The following is a 9,058-nucleotide window of genomic DNA, read 5'->3' as shown; positions in this document are numbered from 1 at the left end:
TGATGTATAATGATGCTATAGTGCCTAGGGAGTCGATCAGTTGTGTTATTTCCACTAGCATAGTCCTCTAAGTGTACCATTGTATTAAATCCAGCAAACATGTACCTAAATATTCGTCGTCACGATTTGTGTGCCGATAACTTTGACTCGATTTATAGAAAAAATACGTGCAATATTTTTATCTCCAAATAAATTTATTAAAAAACTGGATTCAAATATCTATCCAATGATACTAATTATGTATCATAAATATTAATATTTTTTAATATATATTTAGTCAAAGTTGTTTCTCAGGAAGCAAAAACGATAGACATCTAGGGTCGGAGAGAGTATGCAATATTATGGAATGGCAAGTGGCAGCCGTGTTGCAAAAACCCATGGGATGTCTTGACTTCTCTAAGTGATTGCATGCGTCTGTCTAGTGTCTGTGTCGGGTTCATAAACCCGGGGTCCTTCATGGACCTGCTTCCCAGCAAAAGCTCTGCCCGGCAAACAACGTTGCGAACGACGCGTAACTCCTGGGCCGGCCCAAAAACCAGAAGGCCCAGCCAAGGAAAGGACGATGCTCGCTTCGACTCTAGCCTACCTCTCTGACCGGAAGGTCTAGCCAAGAAGGAATGGCGCTCGCTTCTGACTCTAGCCCGCCTCTCCGACCGAAAGGCCTGGCCAAGGGAAGGACAACGCTCGCTTCCAACTCTAGCCCGCCTCTCCGATCAGAAGGCCTGGCCAAGGAGGAACAACGCTCGCCTCTGACTTTGGCCTGCCTCTCCAACCGACGATCACTTCTGACTCTGGCCCGCCTCTCCGAGCAGAAGGCCTGGCCAAAGAGGAACGACGCTTGCTCCTGACTCTGACCCGTGTCTTCGACCGGGGATACACCGAACCTCTGCTTATAGCTCTTCTCCGAGTGGCACAGTTGGAGCCAACTGGGACCAACCGATTGGGGACGCCCACCCTGTGAGGACCCAGGAAATGGGCGAAGCAAGTAAGGCAGGGCGCTCAAGTCAAACCACAATACCAAGGACCGTACCCTGTGCACCTGCAACACAGTACCGACAGGGCATGTCAGAAGGGTGCCCTGCCACCTTCTAGGCATATTAGAACCCAAGCAGTGTTGTGGGCGCCGACGTTTGCCCTAAACTATTGTGGGCGCCCTCAACTCCCATACCAGGCAAACACGGTAAAACCTCCCACATGCCTCTGGGCTTCAATAGTGTTGTGGGCATCATCATTTGCCATACATGGTGAATACGGTAAAACCTTCCACATGCGTCTGACATCAACAGTGTTGTGGCGCCTACAATCATCTTGTACCCAATGGCATGGGCAACAAGACTTAGTAGCATACGTACACTCTCCCTCTCTCACTTGTAAGGCCATCCCCTTCATCAATAAAAGGGGATGTGCTCTCTCCCAATAGGGACGACTCTCAGACGACGATTCGAACACATACACTCGATACGATCAAGATGATTCGAACAACCAAGGATTCCAATGGAGCACACACTCAAATACTTAGCACACGTAGGAGCTCCCATCTCTCTCGGCCCTTCGGTCTAGAGTTTGACCAGGCCTCTCGCACCCTCCATCTTACTCCCTCTCGTTTGTAACCCCATAGCAAACTTCGCCCTCTCTCTAGTTGCCCAAGCGGTATTAGCCTCGTTTGTCTCCCTCACCGGTGCCACAGGCTCAGTGGGACACGGTGATGTGACTACCCAGTCCACCTCAACCAAGATGAAGGCCAGGTCAATCTTTTTCTTCCACTCTGTGTAGTTTTCACCTTTGAGAGTGGGGATCTCTTTGATACAACCCATCAAGTTGTATCCGCCTGAAAACACAATTCATATAGAGTGAGAACATAAACATAATAATAACAATTGCATGCCTTAGTTCCAACATTGGTCAAAATTAAAATATACAATTGTCCTCTACACTAATTCTACATCACCGTTGGACAGAAATAGAATTAATGCATGACAAAACTTATCATAATATTGCCATTAATCAATGTTGGTCAGAATAACAACAATATTATAATAAGCTAAAAACATATCCATTTTTCAAAATTAAATTCTCCCATTGGTTCGAATTTAATAATGAAAATAACAACTTTAAAATACGCAGCGTAAAATAAATCTCAATTTAGTGAATTTTACCCACAGGAAAATTCTCTTTTCTATTTTTTTAAGCCATTTATTCATTTTTAGGAAATAAATATTTACTAGAAAAAGAAAAAAGAAAAACTGATTCATTTTAGCACTGTTCATTCGGCCCAGCTGGCAAAACGGCTCGGCCCAACTCCCTTGACGCGCGCGCTGTGCCTCCCAGGCCACAACCTGGGCCTGGGCCGACAAAGCTGCCCGCCCGCGTGCTCTTGCCTGAGCCGATCGCTGGCCCGATCACGCTCGTCCGTTCATCCAGCATCGGATGGTCGTGCGTCTACTTCGGGATATCAAAACCCCCCGTCGGCCGCCGTTCCCAAACCCTAATCATCATTTTCTTCTTTGCTCTCTCTCTCTCTCTCTCTCTTCGCCACTCTCCTCCTCGCAGCGCAGCCGCAGTCCGAGCGAGTCAAGCGGGCAAAACGGTGGAGCGATGGCACCGTCGCCGGCCCCCTTACCGGCGTGCGCGCTCCCTAGTGGGTGAGCGCGCCGCCATCGAGCGGCCTGGCCATGGCGCCCCTTTGGCCGAAGCCCGACGAACAGCGACCTTGGATCAGCCTTCTTCTCCCCGCGCACCGACGAGGCAGCAATGCTACGTAGCGGTGAGGTAGGTCTCCCCTTCCCCAACATCCCCCTCTGATTTGCTTCTTTCTTTTGTTCTTCTTGGATTCAACCGATTGGGGATCTAGGGTTAGGGTTTCTTTTCTTGTTAGGGTTTTACTGTTTATCTTCTCCATGAAGTCTTCACAGGTTTAGGGTTCGGCTCTCATCTTCTTAAGGCCGAAACCCTCTTCATCTTTTCCTTTCCTTAACCCAGTTAGGGTTGAGGTTCAACCGAACCCTTTGTCTTCTTAGATCCAAAACGGATCTAACCTTTCTCTCTTTTCTAACACCTCTGCCGAGATCTACACCTAGTGGACCAGCTCTGATACCATTGTTGAAGCTATAGGATCACTAGGATCATAGATCTAGTCGGTAGAGTGATTCTATTTGAGATAAAAGATGCAGTACATCCTAATATATGTAGAACTAGAGAGACAGAGAGGGAAGGGAGAAGGTGTTGAACCTGACACTACAGAGGGGGGTTCAGAGGATGCCATCATGTTCATCGATGTAGTCTGTGCATGGGCAACGGCGGTCGATGAAGAGGGCGGTGAAGACGTCGACATCGATGGAGCGGGCAGCGCGACTGGTGGCTTCCCGTCATTGGCTGCGCCCCTCTCTAGATCGGGTTAGGGTTTTGGGGTCAGTGGGGAGCTCGGCTCAGGTGAACCTCGTGATAAGAGCCGCCGGCCCCCACCTCTTTTTATAGCACAGTGTGACAGGGGGCCTCCAGCCATGGTGAGCTAGGTGCCCCCGATCATGGCGTGAATCAAAGGCCCAACTGGGCCGTTGGGTCCAGTTAGGATTAGAGATCAATCTAACAGGGCCAAGTGCGGATGCATAAAGTGCATAGTCCCTCCTAAATCAAGAAGGGATTTGTGGGGTTTGTGGTAGGGTCACTCTCAGGGATCCATGAATTTGCTGCTAGTTTCTTTTGCTGTCCTCCATGATTTGAACGTTGTGAGGATGGACGAAATATTAAATACTAGAATTAATCATGTTGCTTCCTTGATCTGGATGTCTCAAGTAGTAGTTTGTTAGCAACTGATGTATAATGATGCTATAGTGCCTAGGGAGTCGATCAGTTGTGTTATTTCCACTAGCATAGTCCTCTAAGTGTACCATTGTATTAAATCCAGCAAACATGTACCTAAATATTCGTCGTCACGATTTGTGTGCCGATAACTTTGACTCGATTTATAGAAAAAATACGTGCAATATTTTTATCTCCAAATAAATTTATTAAAAAACTGGATTCAAATATCTATCCAATGATACTAATTATGTATCATAAATATTAATATTTTTTAATATATATTTAGTCAAAGTTGTTTCTCAGGAAGCAAAAACGATAGACATCTAGGGTCGGAGAGAGTATGCAATATTATGGAATGGCAAGTGGCAGCCGTGTTGCAAAAACCCATGGGATGTCTTGACTTCTCTAAGTGATTGCATGCGTCTGTCTAGTGTCTGTGTCGGGTTCATAAACCCGGGGTCCTTCATGGACCTGCTTCCCAGCAAAAGCTCTGCCCGGCAAACAACGTTGCGAACGACGCGTAACTCCTGGGCCGGCCCAAAAACCAGAAGGCCCAGCCAAGGAAAGGACGATGCTCGCTTCGACTCTAGCCTACCTCTCTGACCGGAAGGTCTAGCCAAGAAGGAATGGCGCTCGCTTCTGACTCTAGCCCGCCTCTCCGACCGAAAGGCCTGGCCAAGGGAAGGACAACGCTCGCTTCCAACTCTAGCCCGCCTCTCCGATCAGAAGGCCTGGCCAAGGAGGAACAACGCTCGCCTCTGACTTTGGCCTGCCTCTCCAACCGACGATCACTTCTGACTCTGGCCCGCCTCTCCGAGCAGAAGGCCTGGCCAAAGAGGAACGACGCTTGCTCCTGACTCTGACCCGTGTCTTCGACCGGGGATACACCGAACCTCTGCTTATAGCTCTTCTCCGAGTGGCACAGTTGGAGCCAACTGGGACCAACCGATTGGGGACGCCCACCCTGTGAGGACCCAGGAAATGGGCGAAGCAAGTAAGGCAGGGCGCTCAAGTCAAACCACAATACCAAGGACCGTACCCTGTGCACCTGCAACACAGTACCGACAGGGCATGTCAGAAGGGTGCCCTGCCACCTTCTAGGCATATTAGAACCCAAGCAGTGTTGTGGGCGCCGACGTTTGCCCTAAACTATTGTGGGCGCCCTCAACTCCCATACCAGGCAAACACGGTAAAACCTCCCACATGCCTCTGGGCTTCAATAGTGTTGTGGGCATCATCATTTGCCATACATGGTGAATACGGTAAAACCTTCCACATGCGTCTGACATCAACAGTGTTGTGGCGCCTACAATCATCTTGTACCCAATGGCATGGGCAACAAGACTTAGTAGCATACGTACACTCTCCCTCTCTCACTTGTAAGGCCATCCCCTTCATCAATAAAAGGGGATGTGCTCTCTCCCAATAGGGACGACTCTCAGACGACGATTCGAACACATACACTCGATACGATCAAGATGATTCGAACAACCAAGGATTCCAATGGAGCACACACTCAAATACTTAGCACACGTAGGAGCTCCCATCTCTCTCGGCCCTTCGGTCTAGAGTTTGACCAGGCCTCTCGCACCCTCCATCTTACTCCCTCTCGTTTGTAACCCCATAGCAAACTTCGAGCACCTGGGCTCAGGAATAAAGTCACCGACTGACTCAAACTAGACGTATGGCACGTTGCCTGAACCAGTATAAACCCTATGTCATTGAGTGCTAGGCCGTATCCGATCACAACGTATGGCAAAACGACATATATTTACAAGTTGGTCACTTTCTGCACCGATAGTTGGCGCCGTCCGTGGGGATGACGCCGTACGTTCACGCTTTTGGTCATTGGATGGCCCACCTTTTCGCCATCTTCGGCATGGTGGGCTCAAGCGATACGACTCGCTTTGGCTCGCTGGAGTTTCCGCACTCCCACCTGTTGGGATGTGGGTTCCGCCCATCATCGAGCCATCCTAGGCCTTCCTCTTTGGAAGCCTGGACTTTATCGCCGACCGGCTCGGCGTGCTTCGCCTTCGCGAGAAGGCGCTTGTTCCGGCGCCTATCAGAGGGGTGCCCTCCTCTAGCTCTGGGCCACTTGACAACCTCAACGATGAGGCGCCTGCGCTTCGCTCTAAGCCTACGCTAGGCTCAAACCCCACTGTGAGTAATGTACATATTGTTATTTACTATTTTCAGCCGATTCTCTAAAGGGACCCCGTTCTCACTGCCGCGACCGTCATGCGACTGGTTCCCCTATGGCCTCGCATCCCCTATGGACGCGTACGCATGGGGGCTCCAAAAGATGCTGGCATTGCCCCCTCTCACATCCGAATTTGCGGGGATGGCGGACTATGCTCCTGCCTCTTTTCACGACCTCATGGATGACGATGTTGAGAGCGATGGCTCCAGCATCGGTGATGTCGTGGCACCTAGACACCCTCTATCCTGCGAGTGCGCTATGGCAGACGCTCTGGGATAGCCGCCGGTGGTGGTGGAATCTCTACAGACCCACACCCCTCCAAACCCTTGGGCGGAGGCCCTCGCATGTGCATGGGAGCACAGTGAGCTACGACAAAGGCGGCAGAACCAGCCACCTCCTGCGCCGACGCGCTCGGCACAACATGTTTGAAAGCTCTAGTTTGGTTTTGGTGAATTGATGAACCCCTAAGTGCTAACCTAGTTTATCAAAAGTGATTATGAGATAGGTAGCACTAGTCCAAGTGGTGGAGCAAATGAAGATCATGACATAATGATGGTGATGCCATGGTAATGATCAAGTGCTTGGACTTGAAAAGAAGAAAGAGAAAAACAAAAGGCTCAAGACAAAAGTATAAATGGTAGGAGCCATTTTGTTTCGGTGATCAAGACACTTAGTGAGTGTGATCACATTTAGGTTCGATAGTCCGATGGTGCCACCGGTGCCCTATATAGAAAAGATGGAGGTCACTATAAGTGATCGGACGCTGGTCTCGGTTGGACCAGCATGTCCGGTCAGTGGCAGTTGAGGGCGCGCTGTTTCGGTCTCATGACCAGACGCTGGCGCAAAAACTGATCGGACGCTCAGGGCCTGTGTCCGGTTAGTCTGATGTATGATGATGTTGAGTGACCAGACGCTGGGTGTGTCCGGTCGAGCATGACCAGATGCGTTCGGTCATGATTTCTCGCTTCTAGATGCTTACTCGAAACGACCGGACGCTGAGATCCAGCATCCGGTCACTTCGCAGCAGCGCGTCCGGTCATCACTTAACTGTTGGGATCAGGCGCTCTATATTTAAAGAGAAGGGACATGTGGCGTGCATCGCACGACTAGACACTGGGGTCCTGCGTCCGATCGATATGACCGGAGCGTCCGATCGCCCCGTGTTTAGTGCAGTGAGTAGCCCAATGGCTCTATTTCGTGGGGGCTTCTATTTAAGCTCCATGGCCGGCTCAAGCTCACTCTCTTGGCCATTTGCATTGACATAGCAACCTTGTGAGCTTAGCCAAAGCTCTCACACTCATCTCTATCATTGATTCGTCATCTTTGTGAGATTGGGAGAGAATCTAAGTGCATTGCTTGAGTGATTGCATCTAGAGGCACTTGGTGTTCGTGTTTTTGCTGTATGATTCACTTGTTGCTCTTGGTGGTTGCCACCACCTAGATGGCTTGGAGCAGCAGAGGAGGATTGGCATGAGTTGGTGATTGTTCGTAGCCATCTCCGGTGATTGTGAGGGGATTTGTACCTTCCCTAGCGAAGCGCCGAAAGGTAACTCTAGTGGATTGCTCATGTCATTGAGATACCTCACTTGTGGGTAGGTTCTTGCGGTGTCCAATTGTGTGCACGAGGTTCATGCAACACCTCTTAGCCGCTGAACCACCAAGTGTTGGTCGACATAACGGGGACGTAGCGTGTTGGCAAGCACGTGAACCTCGGGAGAAAATTAGTTGTCTCTTGCCCTTTGGCATTCTCCCGGTGATTGATAAATTATTCATCTTGTGATTGGTTCACTCCTCTATGCGGCAGTATAATCACCTCACTTACTCATTTACATTCCCGCAAACTAGCTATATCAAGCTCTTTAGTGTAGCTAGAATTGAGAGCTTGCTTTGTGAATTAAGTTCATCTAGTAGAGCTCTTTAGTGTAGCAATTGTGAGAGCTCTTGGTGAGTAGTGACCTAGTGGATTGTGTGCCTAGTGATCATAACAACTAGAATTATTTGATAGGTGGCTTGTAACCCTTGTAGAGCTAGAGCAAGTTTTCATTTCGCTATTTGTTATACTAATCAAATTGCTATAGTTGATTTGTAGATTCTAAATAGGCTATTCACCCTCCTCTAGCCATATTAGGACCTTTCAACGTTGCGCCCCGCGCGCGTAACCCAGCTTGCGACGCCTGGGGTCACGCTCGCCAGGTCCAGCGCAACATCATCGATGGGGGGAACGATCCCCCATAGTTCGCTTGGGCTAGCCAAAACATCGCCGTGGCGGCGATGCTTCTCCGTGGCCTTCCCAAGCCCGTCGACCCATAGGAACAAGTGATCCACTGGAACCTCCGGGCACTGCTGGAGATCGCCGCCATTCAACAGGCGGAAAGCTCTGTGTCGCCCCACCGATTCGCAGCCTCTTTCCCTACCAGGGGAACGGGGGCGCACCAGTCCAACCGCTCCATCCTCTCACCACTGTGGTCATCGGGCATGGAATAGGAAGGCGCAGCTGTGCCATGGCCTGACCTGGTGCTCGCTCCACACCGGCCACCTATGCGCGAACGCCTCGAGCTGACCCGAGATGCTCGCAGCATCATCAGCAACTAGCGTCGGGCCCGGCATGATGATGACGATGACGTCCATCGAGCGGCGGTGAGAGTAGGCAACACGGGCTCTGGCCGAACCATCAAAGGGACCGGTGAAGCGCACCCCAGGTGTGGTCACCGACCCAACGACCAAAGTCCTAGCTCGGATGGCCTAGGACCACGAGCCTTTGGTCGGTGCATCCAGAGAGTGCCCTTCCAACAGCGCTTCCGATCGCCTACCAACAACGCCAAGTATATCGGGGAAATGAATCCAGGTATATGGTTTGAAGACTTTCGGCTCGCCTACTGAGCTAGAGGAGTGGATGATGACCACTTCATCATTCAGTACCTCCCCATCTGCGTGGGGGAACATGTTCGAGCATGGCTCGAATTCCTCTCGGATGACAATGTCTGTGACTAGGCGGACCTCAAGAGGGTCTTCATCGAGAACATCCAGGGGACCTATGTCCGCCCTGGAAACTCCTAG

Source organism: Miscanthus floridulus, chromosome 17 (assembly GCF_019320115.1).
Source record: "Miscanthus floridulus cultivar M001 chromosome 17, ASM1932011v1, whole genome shotgun sequence".
Classification (NCBI taxonomy): domain Eukaryota; kingdom Viridiplantae; phylum Streptophyta; class Magnoliopsida; order Poales; family Poaceae; genus Miscanthus; species Miscanthus floridulus.
The sequence above is the reverse complement of the archived record's forward strand: the minus strand, read 5'-3'. Positions refer to the sequence as shown.